This window comes from Equus asinus, chromosome 12, assembly GCF_041296235.1.
Source record: "Equus asinus isolate D_3611 breed Donkey chromosome 12, EquAss-T2T_v2, whole genome shotgun sequence".
Lineage (NCBI taxonomy): Eukaryota > Metazoa > Chordata > Mammalia > Perissodactyla > Equidae > Equus > Equus asinus.
In genome coordinates this window covers 2,899,416-2,916,054 of record NC_091801.1, presented here as the reverse complement: position 1 = coordinate 2,916,054, position 16,639 = coordinate 2,899,416, and the positions used below count along the sequence as shown (strand labels likewise).

Genomic DNA, 16,639 nt, shown 5'->3' with positions numbered 1-16,639 from the left:
ACTTACCCGAGAGCACCCCTGGAAGAGTTAATCTGGAGAACTGTTGGAAGCCAAAAATCTTGAAAGGCCCAGATTAACTCCATAAGAACCAGAGAAGATGACATCGCTTTCAAAAAGGTTTTCCCTCTTCTCTCTGGAAATAGAAGATTCTAGAATCAATAGATCATTTACTCATTCTTTTCTTATTCACATCAATGACTACAAAGGGACAGGTAGGATATTCTAAACTATAAGGGAATGTTAGGATACTTCGAACTTTTTGCAGTCTCTTTCAATTAGAGTTTCACTCAACCCTCATCATGAGAAGGCCCTAACGGAGGCTGGAAGCCGGTCACCATCTGGAAGCCCGGCTGTGGCGATGTCCTTCCTCTCCTTAGCCCTGGGGTCATGTGACTTACCAGCTTGCCCATTCGGGACCACTCTTGGTGCTTCCTCAGCCACATCTGCCACACCCAGTAGAACTCCCTAGAAGAGAGGACCACCAGGGAAATGAGAGCTGGTTCCACACCACAACCACTGGCATTGCTACCGAGCCCCAGGGCTCACCCTCCCTCAGAGGGAATCAATGCACCTTTCACTCGTTCCTGGCTTTACCAGTTATTACTCATGAAAAACCTCCTTTGTTAAACCAACCTGTCATCTCCAGACTGTTTGAACCCAAAACCCTCTCACTTCCTTGCCTCCCAAGCACTTTGGCTGTGCTTTTTGGAACATCATAGTCTTACGGCCTTACTTTCTCACCTTTCTCAGTCTCCCTGCCTTCCCTGAGCCCGGGCTGTTTTCAGAGGGCCCTACGCTTCCCATGACACTCACAGGTGGAGGCGCTGCTTCTTCGACCCTTCATGTAAGTAGGAGTGAGGAGTGGGGAGCATCTTCTTTGCTCGCCATACCACCTTTAGACCACTTCTTCCCACCCCCGGAGCGGCCCCCACCCCTACCCCTGGTTTAAAAAAAATATTCAGCCATAAAAAAGAAGGAAACCCCTTTGTGACAACGTGAACGGACCTTGAAGGCATTATGCTAAGTGAAATAAGTCAGAGAAGACCAATACTGTATGATCTCATTTATATGTGGAATCTAAAAGATGGAGCTCATGGATACAGAGAACAGATTATTGGTTGCTGGAGTCCCCCACCTCTGGCAAAACGAGTGAAATGGGTGAAGGTGGTCAAAAGATACAAACTCCTAGTCATCAGGTCAATAGATTCTAGAATGTACAGCATGGTGACTACAGTTAACAACACTGTATTGCATATTTGAAAGTTGCTGAGAGAGTAAATCTTAGAATTTCTCATCACAAGAAAAAAAATTGTAACTAAATGAGGTGATTGATGTTAACCACACTTATTGTGGTTGTCATTTCAAATATACACATGTATCAAATCATTATGTTGTGCACTTTAATACAAGTTATGTGTCAATTATACCTCAGTAAAACTGGGGGGAGATTTTTTCAATAACACACCTGAATTGAAGCTTCTAGCACTGAGCTAAAACACCCTCTCTCCTCCTCACTGTAGTCATCCACTGACCTCCCCTCACACCCCCTTCACTTATTGAAGACTCTATCTGAGAAGCGCTTCCTCTCCACTCCAACGTCAGCCAGCATCCTGGGGGCTGGAACTTTAATGTGGATATTTATCTATATTTATCTTCCCTTCTGCCACAGCCGTCTCCTTCCACAGTCGCACCAAAGCCCTTGCCTTCGAGGTGAAACTGTACAACCTCCCAAATCACTAGTTGAAAGTCACTCTCTCCTGTCTAGAAAGCTTGCTCACTCAATCATTCACTTCTGCAATCGTTCCTTCACAGTGTTGGGTTCACTAATGCCGGGATCACCCCCTCTTCCCAAAGAAGCTTCCTTTCTATCTATTTATTAATCTTCTCTGGTACTCAATCTCTTATTTAAGTGGCTCTGATTCTATAGTACGTCTATTCAATTGTTCTCTTGCAAATACTCTCCTCTCTCCTACTGCATCTACCTAGGGAAAAAACTCAAAGTCCTCTTCTCATATCACTCATCACAGACTCTCCAAATAACATTATCCATTCCTGTGGCTTTAAATACCATCTCTATCCTGACAATCCCCAAATTTCTATCTCCACCTCCGTGCTCTCTTCTGCATTCTGAACACAAACACAGTTAACTGCCTGCTTACCATCCCTCTCTGGATATCTCACAAGCACCTCAAATGCATTATTGCCCATGTCGAACTGTCTTTCAACCCTCCTGGTCCATTAACTCAGTAATCTCGGTAAATGGCAACTCATCCTGCGTTCATTCTTGATATCCAGCCAACCACAGGTCCTGTCACTTCTGTCTCCCCAATTTCTCTCATCTGTCCTCGTCTCCCCTCCTCTGCCTGTGTCCATCTATCTCAAGCCTCCTTGATAATGGCACTAGCTTCCTCACTGCTCTGCCACAGCCCCTCTCTATACTGCTCCCAAATTTACGCTCCAAACAGCAGCCAGAGCGACCTCTTAAAAAAGTGTTGATCACGTCTCAGTCCTCCCAGCACCAGGCACCATCTGATCCTGCTCTGTCTCCAGGCTCACCCTGCACCAACCAGGCCCCTGGGCAGCTGTTCACTTCTCAATGCACGGAGCCCACTCCGCGTCCGTGGTACTCTGCTGTGTCCTCTTGCTGCTCCTCTTTGCTTGGTTACTGCCTACTTATCCTAAGGTCTCAGCCTGGACATTCTTTAGGGAAGTATTCCCTGACCTACAGAACTATTTTTCTTTGCTACATTTACAACTGAGTAAAATACTATAAATACTAAACAAAATAAAACACTGTAAAATTACAAATAAAATCAAATAACTATAAAAATACATAGTTTTGAAATTACGTGTTGAGTGTGTGTTTCCCCTGCCAGACGTAAAGTTCACGAGCTCAGAGACTGTCCTGGTCTTATTTGTCACTCTCTCTCCGGTAAGGTGACCAACCATCCTGGTTTGCCCAGAACTGATGGAGTTCCCAGCATGTGAGACTTTCAGTTTTAAAACCAGGAAAATCCTAAGCACACGGAGAGGATTGGTTTCTTTCGTCTCCTGTGCCTGGAACAATCCTCGGCACATCCTTGTAAAATGAGGGATTAAGAGGAAGAGCTTCTCTTCTGGACCGCATGAACGTGGCCTCTTCTCCTGAAATCTCCGAAGCCTTTTCTGACGGTTTCCACCCTCCCCCCACCTTTCAACCCAACTCCACGGCTAGGTTTTCCGTCTTCTGGGTTCTCATAGTGCTGTGCATGGGGCTCTTTCTCAGTACTTACGACATGGCGTTGTCCTTGTAATCTTGTGTTTATGTATCTTTCTTCCCCACTGACAAGGCAGGCAGTGACCCCTCTGGTTATTATTCTAATGTATGAAGCCCTGTGTAGCCTGCTTGATGGGCCAATTGTGCCAGCGGTAGGATTTCTTCTAGTGAGAAGCAATGGGATAGACTAATGGAGCGAAATTTGGGATAAATGCCTTCCTAATTTACCCCAAATAATTGCCCCCCTGCTATTCTTATAAACATTTCCAGGCCTGTTTAGAAGCAATCTTCTCTGTTCTAACACACTTAACCGTGAAAGTGATAACGTGATGATGTGGGCTTGGGAATAGACATTCCTTAAATGCTAGATCAGAGCACTTAGATATATTGCATCAGCTCCCATCACCCCTCCTGACCCAACACCCTCTTGATGAAATAACAATCTTGGATACTAATATCAATTCCTCTTTACTGGCTGTGTAACTTAAATCTGAATTACCTCCCTGGAACAAAATTAGATTTATTATCTATAAAATGAAGAGGTTGGATTTTGTGCCTCTGAAAGTCCTATGAACCTGTGGACCTATTTTTCTTCTGTATGGTTCCCTATATCTGCCCATGTGCATACAGAATCTAATGTTAGTGTTGTGGGGCTTCCCAGGTGTATTAACTGTTGAGAGCACTCCAGAAATGGAGAGAGGAATGGAAGGAAAAGAAGGGATTCTGGAGTATGTAAGTTAACGAAGTATCTAAATAGGGACTGCTGATGGATTTTTTAGGATTCTTCCTTTGAATGAGAATCATACCAATTATTCATCAGAGCACGTGCAGTGGGTTAGAAAGATAGAGAACGCTTATCTATTGATTGAAGCAAAAGTTCCTTTGTAGTGTAGGCGCTTGTCTCATATGCTGGGGTTTGAATGCACGTGGTCTATGTGGCTGCCTGGCTGTTGCAGGTGTCATTAATTAGACTCTTCAACTTCTCTGAAGTAAGAGGAATGTATGGACTTTTTTAAATAGTGGCAAAAGAAATCAGAAAAGGGATAGAATCAGTGAGCTCTTGAGGAAAATTACAGGAAGGGGACAGAGTGAGCATTTTATCCCCATTATAATCTTCAGAAAGCACACGTGCCATTTTGCAGAAGTCAGAGCTGTCAGCTGCAGCCTTGATATTTGTGAAGCAATGGCTCAAAACTGTATTTGTTGTGAATGGGAGAAAATGAGATCATCAAGCTTGCAATCGCATGCAGGCACTTGTATGCACGTGCACGCATGCACACACACACGCACACTTGTACTCATGCCTTCTAGAACTTCCCCCAGTGACTGTAACATGAACTCATTTTTGTAAACCTTTGCTTGCAAACCTTTATTTGCTTAACGTTTATGTACACTGCCAACTTCACTCCTTTCTTAGATCTAAATAAACATTTTTAAAAGAGGAGGACAGAAGATAGCACCATTTATATATCTTTATATCCACGTCTATCTATAAATGTTGTTCCCAGGTAAGTGATGAGATTACTAATATGTTTCATGAAAATTATTGAAATCTGTTTAATGAAAAGGCCAATCTACACCTGCCATATTCCCTTCCCTTTCTCCCATGGTATTTGATGAAACAAGGAGGAAGCACAGAAAATGTGAACAGTAGTGAACTCAAGGAGCAGCTTGTACCAAGTAACTCGGCCTTTAGCATCAGCCAGTTCTCTAAGCAAGAATCTATGGGAACTACTAGATTACACAGAATTTGAAACTAACTGATAATGAAGTAAATATAATACGACATTTTCTGTTGCCTGAGCAAAAGAAAAGATTGGTTAGTGATCTGAAAGAGAATGATAGGAGATGCGAGATATTAATTAGGAGGCTGTCACAAGACAGCAGAAATGGCTAGAGCGTGAACCAAAGCCTCAGGGTAGATGGAGGGAAGGTCGTGGACGCGAAAGATACTAACGGCTGTAGGACTTGGTGACTGACTGGATGTGATGGGTGGTGGAGAGGAGGACATTTAGGGTGATGCCCAAATTTTCAGGTTGGGAAATGGTAGGTTTGGTGAGGGCATTCCTGAGATGGGAATTCAGGGCAAGGAGAAGATTGAGGGCTTAAGATGATGAACTCAAAATCTCATCAAGCTAGCTTTAAGGTCCCTGAGGAATTTAGGACAGATTTCCCGTAGGCAGTGGGATTTATGATGCTAGATGTTAGGACAGAAGTCTGCCCAGAGATGTGGACTTCACTGTCAGCAGTATGTAGATGGTGGTTGGACTTAGGGAATAGGAGGACCAAGGATGATCAATGAGACAGTAATACACATTGTATACTTTCTCAGTCCGATAAATAGACTGAACGTGGGTGAGCTTCCCCTGAACACCAGAATCACTTCACATCCTGGGATATTCTGACTCAGTGTGTTGCTAGCATGTTATTTACAAACATAGTCAGTGCTTAATAAAGACTTACAAACTCTATGACTTCATGCTTTTATAAACCTATTTGACCAACAGAAAAAATATGTGATTTATCTATAGAGATTTCTATCAATAGATAAGTGTTCTCTATCTTTCTAACCCACTGCACGCACTCTGATGAACAACCACAGTCTAGGAATAAGTCTAGGAATAAGAACAGCCAAGATTTCTTCTCATTTTTGCCACTAACGTGGATGTGATCAGGGAGAAATCTCTTTCCATCCTTAACTTCTGTATCTATAAAGTTATAGGATAGGACCCCTTCCAGTTGAGATATTTTGTATCACCTACAACTTTCCACAAGGAAATGTATCTCTCACCGGAGGTTTCAACTGATAGTTTATAATCCTCTAAAAGTGTCCAATGTGCAAAACTCCTCTAGCCAGCAAAGTCTAATGTAGTAAAGGAGGATTTCTGCTCTGTGCATAGTAATTTTCTCAGTAAGAGAATTTAATTGTTATGTGGGTTCTAAAAATGAAGATAGGCTAGAATCTGCATTATACCCCAGATAAATAGTGATCCCAAAATAACCTGTTTGTATAACTAAAGGGAAGGGAACAGGCTGAGAATGGAGAACTAACCACAGCGAAGTTGCTTCTTGGAAAATATTTGGGGGAAAACTTCTGTCTCTTGCACAATCCATTCATTGATGCTTATTTATTTGTTTGTTTGCTTGGGAGGAAATAGTCTTGGGGAGAATTTTGCACATCTAATAATAGAGCCAGAAGTCTTGCACCAGTGTGTCTTTAAATACCTTTCATTAATTTCCTGTCTCTTTACACTGAAAAAGGAACCCAAGATAAAATTCATTGTTAACTGGTCATTTCTACTTGGAGATTAAATTCACAAGGCTCACTGAAAGAGTGTTCAATAGTTATCTAAGAAATATTTGTCTTATAAGTTTAATCATGGTGTAGCCCTGTGCTATGTAAAAATGATTAACTAGTTGAGTTAAAACAGAAAAAAAAAAACCTCTTTGGTCAAAAACCCTCAGCCGCCAGCAGTTGAAAGTTGACTTTTAAAAAATTTATGTTCAGTACATTTGAAAAATTATAAATGAGTATAGTTAAATTATGTCAGTAGTATTTTAAGTAGTCATTTTTTTAATATCAAAAATGGGCATTTTCTTGTATTCCAAAGGGAAGAGCTTTTGTTCAACCCAAAGTAAAATGTCATTGAAATCCTTAGGGAGATTTAATTTAATTCCACCTAATTTCTACCATGATTTTGTAACAGTCTAGAAGCTGGTCTAATTTCTAATACACTTAAGAAAATAAATATTTGTGTTTGATTAACCCAATTAATTTTATTAATTACTAATCTGTTCCTTGAACATAGGGAAGTGGCCTGAGTAATAAACCAAGAGACAACAACAGTACAAGGACAATGAAAACCAGTTCCATGTTTAAGGATGTTTGGGGGAAAACCGGGTTAAACAAAGGTAAGGATGCTCCTTTACTACAGGACTTTTCAGAGCCCTCACATGCTAATGTGCGTTTTGAATCTTCAAAGACAGTGTGCAAATCCAAATTAATTTGGCCTGGAGAGCCTTTCTCCTTCCCCACCCCATCATCTCTTGTGAATAATGAACCACAGAACACACACTGCTGCTCTCCAGCTTCTAAGCTCTATGCCTGGATTAACTAGCCCAGCACAGAGCTGCGCATCGGGACCACTCGAAAAGCACTTTTGCCGGATGAGCTTTGGCATGATATAAGCCCCAAGGCACAGACCTTTAAAAAGTCTCAAATATGTGGCTGATTTTTGTTAGATTATCACTCAGAGCGCCATACGTAGTGATCTTCTACTGGAGGGTTTGTGGGAGGAATTCATCTCCACTCGCAGCCTTGGGGAATGCTGCCCTTCACTTTGGTGCTGCTTGTTACTGTTTTTTGGATCCAGTGAGCCTGGTTTCCTCTCCCACAAGCATTAGCTGCTAACCTGGTTAGAGCCCACTTTCGGTCGTGCCTCTTACAAACGTGCAGGAAGGACTGCATATCACTTGCGTTGAAATTAACCTCATCCCTGACTTCTCTCTCTTATTTCCTGTATGACTTGATCTCCCCCATCACAAAATTTTGCTTTCATTTGATCTAGTCATGTTTTATTGTATGTCTTTTTATAGGTTATTTTACACCCTTTCTGGGTGGGAGGACAGGAGCAAAGAGGAGAGAGGGAGAGGAAGCAGGAGAGAGAGGGAAAGAAGGAAAACCCACCCTTTCATATGCCTTGTGAGCTTTGCCAGTTCCTTCTTATGTATAACCAAAATCTTAAAGTAAAAATGACCAAGAAGTTTTTGCAAACAAGTAGTTTTCAAGAACCTTCGGGCAAAATGGAAATTTGTTCCAGTTTTACCAAGGAACACGAAAGGGATGAGGCTAAACTTAAAGAGAGGTGGGAAGCAAAGCTCATTGACCATGAGAAGAAAGAAGAGAGAGTTTTACAACTGGGCAGATCAAAGATGTGAATTCTGCAGCCAAGTCCCCAGAGTAAGGTCACAGAGGAGAACCAGAGACTGGGAGTAGAGCGCTGACCGGGTTGCAAGGCAACAACATCATTTTAGCAGAACCAGAAGTGGGGATGAGGCAGCTGAGAGGAGAGATGACAGGATAAAGGTGCATCTCTGGACGAGAGTTCCTTGCAATCAGGAAAGCCGAGAACAAAGGATTTCGTACACGCTGCAGTAACGATGTTTTATGAGAATCATGCCTCCCTAATATATAATTTAGTTTTACCCACATCTACACCCAACTTGTAATTCTACTGCTGCTGTGTCATTCCAAACATCGCGACCATCTCCGACATTGAAATGAGTAAAGGGGAGCATCACTCCTTTAAACTATAATTACCTCTGTTTCCATACTGAGCTGAGGCAGAGAGACATAAACTCAGTAAAGGTTAGCCTTAGGAAGAACTTAATCGCACAAACAAGAGACCACAGGGATAAGATAAACAGATGTAAATCTCAGGTCTGGAAGGGTTCTAAGCGGTCATCCAAACCAAACTCTTATCTTAGGAGTTAACTTAGTTTAACTCAGTTAACTCCTTAACTCAGTTTCCTTAATGAAGAAACTGAGGCCCCCAGAAAAGTGACTTGACATTTCCTCAGCTCAGAAATTGTAGCTCAAAGCAATGTAAATGAACAGTAAAACAAAAAACCCCCCACAAAATGTAGTTGAGTATCAAGAACAGGATAAGATACAAGTTCCCTAAGGAAATCTGCAGGGTCCACCCTGCTGGCACCCTACCAAACCTCTCTAGCCTCCTGTCAGCCACCGCCTCTCTTCCCCTTCACACCAGTTTCCTTGAGAACCCACCCGCCACCAGCAGCAAGGCACGCACCCCTCCAAGATGCTCTGGGTTGCTCTCGGGCTGTGGCTTGGCTCATCTCTGCAACGCCCTTTCCTTTCTTCTTCACCCCTTTGCTGGCTGACTCTTACTCAGTCTTGGAGGCTCAGCCTGAGCTCGTCTCATCCTGAAAGTCTGCCCTGACCTGCCTCTCTCATAGCCTGGCTGAGGGACCCTCTCTGCAGTGCCCCTTGCACGACCTTGCATCAGTGCATCACGTTTGAGGGCATGGGATCTGGATCACATTGCCTGCAAGTGAATCCTATCTCCTTCTTACTGTCCTGTGTGGCCTTGGGTAAGTCACTTAATTCCTCTGTGCCTACTCTCTGCACTTGTGAAGTGGGAATAATAACGCATCAGTCTCCAAAAGGATACTATTACATATCAAAAGAACTCATATGCATAAAGTTCTTAGAAAACTGCCTGGCACATAGTAAGTACTCAATAAATATAAATATTAGCTACTACTATAATTATCTCCATTACTGATCTTGCTGAAATATTCCTGAGTTCCTTGAGATTAGCGAGAGAGAAAATGCCTTAACCGTCTCTATCTCCAGCTCCCAGCACAGTACCTGGCACTTAGTAGATGCTAAGTGTTTTATAAATGAATGTGTTTTATAAATGAATGAATGGATTAGTAAAGGCTAAAATTTTTATTGTCATTCAGTTTGCAGAAGTGGCTTAGGGTAAGACTTAGATTTGAGAGGTGTGGTCAAATGGAGCAGTGTAATAGGTCAACTACATTTTGAGGCAGGCAGAGCTGGCCTTATACCAGAATGTTGAAGGTTCCTATGAGGTAATCTCTTTCACACAGCTAAACCGGCAGCTGTTCCCAGAACCCAACTGCTTAGTCTAACAGAACAAGGAAGGGAATTGAAACCATTCACCGATTTTAAACCATTCACCCGTTATGAGTGAATGGGTGGGCCTGTTGCCTCTTTTCCCCTCATGGCTAGAAGTCTTATGTAAAACATCTTTTTATAGTTTGAAAAGATATTGTTATTGTTATGTTATTAATATTATCAAAAGACAACTTAATAATAAATATTAATTTAATGTTAGTTATATTATTAATTTAGTAATTTAATATTAATACTAAAAGGTGTGTTTGAATGTAACTAGTTCCCAAATCAAGGAGGAATTTATTGGTCCCCTGTAGAAATATCCATATTCAAGTAAACTCTTTCCCACCTCTTCCCACCGAATGGTCTGAATGGATGTTTATCAATAAGAATGAAGGAAAGAACCATGAGCTGCAATGGTCACTAACTACCCCTGTGACAGCACAGACAATGAGAGTAATCTATGGTATGTGTTTCATCCCCATTTAAAAGGAAAAATAAAACCTCTCTCTATTCTCTTGCAGCTCTGACGCTGTCTCATGAATGAACCTTTGTCCTTCTCTGGCTGTTGTTTGGTGTGGACACTTGCAGCATGGAGCTTTGTAACCAGATAGAGAAAGTTTAGTGATCATGAAGATTACCGCTAATCGACAGGCTAGAGTCTGACAACACTGACAGAGAACAAAAGACAGCATAGCTGTTGTGGTTTCTAGTTGGGAGAACACAATACAAAATTGTAGCTTATTAGAATCTAGTCCTCACTAAGCTTGGGATTTAAAGAAAAACAACCCCCCCAAAAGGCTGTAGATCATTGGTTTTATGCCCCTTTGTTAGACAGAGGAAGCCTTAACTTTGGAATGGAGCCTATACTGAGAACACACACGTAGCAGGTGGCTGACCTCCAGTCTAGTAATCCCCAGTGTCCTTCTGCATTTTTCGGCTCCCTGTCACCCATCTCCTAACCTTCCCTTGGGAGTTAAGTGTTCTTTACCAAGTTTACTAAGATAACTTCCTCCACTTGGTTCCTGTTTGGCAGAGGAGATGAGAAACAAGAGCCTTATGTACCCAGGCCCCAGATGGCCTTAGAGTCTACTTGGAGATTTGGCGAAAAGACATTTGCTGGAGAGATCAGCGCCAAACATATTGTCGCGCTTTAGAACCCCCAAAGAAGTTCAAATCCACAGCCAGAAGCTTTAAGTAGAACACGACTTTGGATAAGTAAAGATGGGCTTCATGAGAATTTAGCAATGGCTTGAGTCTCCTTTGAGTCTTGGACGCTTCCCAGGTGCATCAGCCAAGGTGTTACCCCGTTGTCGCTTCAGTTCCTTCCACCTCTCCATAATCAGCCTCCTCCTCCTCACCATTCTCACCACTCCTATTGGGGTTTTCATTATTGCTTCCAAGAATCACTTTAACAGCTTCACTTACTCATCGCGTGCCTTTGGGTGACACGGGAATTGCTATTAAACAATGTTTTTGTCTTCAAAATTGAGTTAATTTTAGTATCCACCTCAGAGGAGGTGATGTCCAGATTAAATTATAGGAGATAATCCCAGTAACAATGTTCAATTTGCCACATAATCAATAAATGTTTGGCAACGTAGAGAAATACAATACTCCCCATACATATTCCATGTGCTTGATTTCATAAAAATAATGCAAGTTTTCATTTTTTAGATTACTGTAAAAGACAGTGATTTTTTGTTGCTGACACAAACAAAGTCTATTTTTTCCCAAACAAAAGTTGGATCCTGCTGGAGCAGCACAGAAGCACAAGAGGAGCACATGACCCAGTAATTATGTGCTAAGGAAGCTTTTGAGTAATGGCTTCTGGTCATTTTAAGAACTGTAATCAGTGTTTAAACGTTGGCAGAGCGCTTATCAAGAGACCGTTTACTGACAAGGACATTTGTCCTGGAAAATATCGGAAACTTCATTCACAGGATTGTTTCTGTTAATGAGCATTGTGTCAATAAAATGTTACAGCTTTTCACATCTGATTTCAGAGTTTTAAGGTGGTGAAACCTGAAAAAGAATCAGAATGAGACCCTAGCTGGGTGACTGACGACCAGCGTAGCGAGGTCTCCCCAGATGACTGGGTTTGGCTGAAACGCTCTCTTACAAACAGTGGTGTGCTCTCGGGGAAGGAGGGTAGGAGCTTAGAGTGATGGTGTAGCTCACACTGCATGAGGCAAAACTTACATTCTTAGCTTATCTAATAATTGCTTTACTGTGTGAGATGTAAGAAACGGTTTAAGCACTCCGAAAGTTATTTTCAAAATCATATGAACTCTAGGTATGTTTCTAAGTAATGTAAAGGAACTAAGACAGATTCCATGGAATTCTCCAAAATGTTTAATTATTTGTCCTACTTTTCGATCTGAACATGTGGGTTAGAGCTAATTAGAATAAAGACTAGATTGGTTTCTACTTCCAGTCAAAACTGAATTTGTGGGATAAATTTTCTGGGAAATGTTTGTCAGACTTCACTAAATTCCAGGCTGTTATTTTTCCCTATGTTTTTGGCCTGAACTTTAGCCTCTTCCTGAGTGTCAGCACCGCACTACGTTTGGGAAGTTTCTCATATTTCCAGGTGATTCTGGCCTTTCATTGTTTGGAATATTGATTTTAGCTAGCTCCTGTGGATTATAGGCTCTCAGTTCAGTTAAGCTGAATGCCAACATGTCTAGATGCTTCTGCTCAACTATTCCTTCCTTCAAAGGGGGAGGAAAAAGCATTTTTCCGCCTTTGAGAATCAATAAGAGAGTCACTGACCAAGAGCTCTGTGCCCACACAGCCGATCCATGAACAACCAAAAGAATGGAGCCAAAAGAAGGGTTGTTTCTTTTCTGCTGTGATACACGGTTACTCACAGCGGGGCCTACTGAGGAGCTGTAGACAAAACAAAGAATTACGTAGCCCCTGCCAGCAAAATCACTTACGCTGGAAAGTGGAAACCAAAAGGCAGCACGTGATAAAGAAGAAAGCTAGCATTTGGGAAAGAAAGCCCAGGTGGGGTGACTCAGAAGCTGTAAACGTTTAGAGCTGCCAAGAGCACCAGTTGGCCCTCTTGGTAGTTTTCCATGAAGTGTCTTCCATGCAGGTTTCACCTACTGACATGATCTGAGTTTGCCTTGTACTTCCTTTCATTAAACACTGTACATTTTTCCAAATGCAATAGTCTAAGTATCGAGTTAATTCCAAACCCCATAAGAATGTTTTTAGGAGGGTAAGTGGAACCTATTTTGAAGAACCCTTTTTATTTTTATTTATTTGTTATTATTTTATTGAGGTCACATTGGCTTATGACATTGGATAAGTTTCAGATGTACATCATCATACTTTGGCTTCTCTATAGACTGCATCGTGTTCACCACCAAAGTCTAGTTGCCATCCATCACCATACATATGTGGCCTCTACCCCTTTCCCCTGCCACTCACACCCTTCTCCTCTAGTATCCACCGATCTACTTGCTATATCTATGTGTTTGTTTGTTTGTTTGTATTCCATGTATGAGTTGAATCATACAATAGAGCTCATTGAACTTTCTTTCTGAGTTTTCTTGTAGCTCATTGAGTTTCTTCATGACAGCTATTTTGAATTCTCTGTCAGTTAGGTCATAACATTCTGTGACTTCCGGTTTGGTTTCTGGAGAGCTGTCATTCTCTTTTTGTTCTGCCTTGTCGCTCTAGCTCTTCACGGTGCTTGATGAGTTGATCCTCTGCTGGTGCATTTATGGTAGTAACCGCCTTTCTTATTTGGGTACAGTTTTGGTTACTTTGGTTCTGAGCTGCTTCTGGTTGTATTTGAGAGCCTGCACTTCCCACTCTCCACTGCCTCTGCGAGAAGCATCGCCAGTGCCCTCCTTGTACTGCTTGTGCCTCTGAAGTTGCTGGTGCCTTGTTGCTTAAGATGCTGCTGTAGTCTCAGGTGTTGCCACCAGCGTCACCAGGCTGCAAGCACTTCTGCTGTTCTGGAGTCACCTGGGCCTCATGTTGCCCCACGGGCTCTCCATGGGCTTGGGTGCTGCTTCCTCATGCACCCCCTGTGCTGCTGCTCCCAGGTAATCTTGGGGTGCTGGCCGCACCACTGAAAGGGGTTCTGGGTTCATGGGTGTTGCTGTCACTGCCATGGCCCTGGGGTCTGGTATGCAGCTTCTGCTGCTAGTAAGGTTGGTGTCAGGGTACCACCTCTGGAGGCTGGGTCACAGGTTCTGCTGTGGTTCTTGAAGTTTCAAGTCACAGGTGTCACATACCACCTCTGAGGGAGGGGCAGGGGCTAAGTCCTGAGTGCTGTTGCTGATCCTGCAGCCTCTGGCCACTGGCACGCACCAGTGTGCTATTTGAAACCTCAGGTCAGGGCACCTCTGCCCCTGCCTGTGCTATTCACATTTTGGGTGCAGCCCTTGCTGCTGGAAAGACCAGCACCACTGACAGGGGAAGGGGAGGGGGAGGAAGCTGGGTCTCCAGCACCACTCTGTGTCCTGAAGCCTCCGGCCTGTACGTCACCTGCCACCGCTGGGAGACGCACTAAGCCATGAGTGTCCTTGCTGCTCCTACAGCCTCTGGTTTCTGGTGCATACTGGTGTGCTCTTTGAAACCTCAGGCCAGGGCACTCCACACCTGCCAGGGAAATCCATGTTTTGAATGCAGTCCTCACTCTTCTGGTCACAGTTGAGCACACCAGTGTGCTCCTTGAAACCTCAGGTCAAGGCACCACTGCCTCTACTGGGAGTATCTGCATTTTAGATTGTTGGCCCACCAGGGGAGGTAAAGGGGGGCTGCTCCCCTAGTTCCACTGCCTCCCGGAGGTCCAGTCCACTCCCCTTCAGATGTATACATGCATTGATCTCTCAGGCATTCTGGTGTGCTGTGCAGAGAGTCCTTCATTGGTCAATGGATATCTCATTGATTATAACTTAGAGGGGAGAGACAAAGGGAACAACTTACTCAGTCATGTTGCTCACGTCAATCCCTTGAAGAGCCTTCTTTATCCCTCCGTTATTTTTTCTGAGTTTATTGCTTGGAACTTAAGTCCAAGAGATTGAGGCTAGAACTGTCAATAAATCATGATCTCTTCTCAGTAGGTTTATTTTTCATAGTGACATATACACAGCAATTCTGAAATATTCTGTGTGTGTTATTAGACTGAGCAACTGAGAAGAAGGAAGACACAAACAAGGGAGATCATTGTGGGATTGGAATGAAATTGGAGGCATCAATATAGACACGTCATTTCTGATATACATAGTAGCCTGACTTCAAAGATGGCTGCTGTCAATGTCTTCCCTCCCTGTGCGTTCATGCCGGTCTGCCATCAAGACGGGATATCTGTTTCCTCACCTATTTCCACGGGACTGCCTGTCTCTAGGATAACGGGGTCTTTCTGGAGGCTGAATCTTATAATTCAGCTCCATTGTTGAAACATCATCACCAAGTGAACACCAATTCAATCGTTTTTCTTGGTTGCTCAGCATTCAACATCACATCAATTCTTTCAAAATGACAAAACATCTTGAAAATAGCTTACCATTGATTTGAGACAGATAATTGGCTAAGTGCTATACATTCATTATATCATATATTTAATTATTTTTAAAGTTATAAAGTAAGATATTATAAACTGTATTATTGTTCTCAAATACTTGCTGCCACTCTCTGGGAATGGAATATGTTTTCCCATCTCTGTACCATCAAATTAGGCCATGAGATTTGCTTTGTCCAGTGAAATAAAAGGATAGGTTATATGTAACTTTCTATCTTAAGAATCAAGAGATGGCCTGTGGTCTGCCTGCTCCTTCTGATTCCATGCCTCTGAAGCTGTGTACGTATGCAAAGATCAGCCTCTATGAGCCTGGGTTCCAGAATGAAGGTTATGTGGAGCACAGCCCCATGTTAACTCACAAAAGACATGTCGATTGAGCGAGATATACCTGTTGTTTTAAGATACAGAGATTTTTGGGGTCATTTACTGCTGAAGCATAACCTAGCCTATTCTTTATTCACAAGCACTGGGTTAAAAAATAATAAAGTATTTAATAGCCAATAATGAGAAACCACTATTCCTTGTCTCACCCCTCCCTAGACTCAGAGACAACGAATTTTTAACTCTTTTAGATATTTCTTCTAATAGCTATCAATAAATTATATTTTTATACTGCTATTTCTTGATTTATCAGTTTCAGACATTATTTATTTCCTGCTATAATAGGTAAGGAGTTAGTTCTCTTGCACTCCCACCTCATTATCTATCTTCCCGTTATAGTTAAATGACCATTTTGGGGGCCTTCAGAAGTCACTATTATGATTATTTCCCAGATCCTAGGTCTTCCTCTTCTTGATTTATTCCTTCAAGAAGCTTCCTGAAAAAAAATTTTCATGGAAATAAGTTCTCTGCCCCTTACATTTCTTAAAATATTTTTATTCTACCCTCAAAATTTGACTGATAGTTTGCAGTGTAGAATCATAGTGTAGGTAGTTTTTGAGTATAGAATTCTGGATGAAAACCACTCCTTCAAAAACTTAAAAGCACCACTCTACCATCTTCTGGCATTCCATTGACAAGTCGTCAAGCACACTGTTGGGAAGTCCAATGTTATTCTGATTCTCATGTGTTTATAGATGAGGTGCTCAAGATCTTTTTCAAGCCAACCTTGATGACCTAGTGGTTAAAGTTCAGTGTGCTCCACTTCAGTAGCCTGGGTTTGGTTCCTGGTCAC

General features: G+C 42.4%; 1 long non-coding RNA gene across 5 annotated transcripts in view; it reads right to left on the bottom strand.

Annotated features, from left to right (window-relative positions):
- Positions 1-16,639, bottom strand: part of LOC139039871 (uncharacterized) — a 112,098-nt gene that overhangs the window by 45,500 nt on the left and 49,959 nt on the right. For all 5 annotated transcript variants that reach the window (XR_011493084.1, XR_011493083.1, XR_011493085.1 and 2 more), the window contains exons 2-3: positions 399-465; positions 7-133 (exon numbers count right to left, since the gene is read on the bottom strand). This is a non-coding gene — a long non-coding RNA (uncharacterized lncRNA). The remainder of the gene's footprint in view (positions 1-6; positions 134-398; positions 466-16,639) is intronic.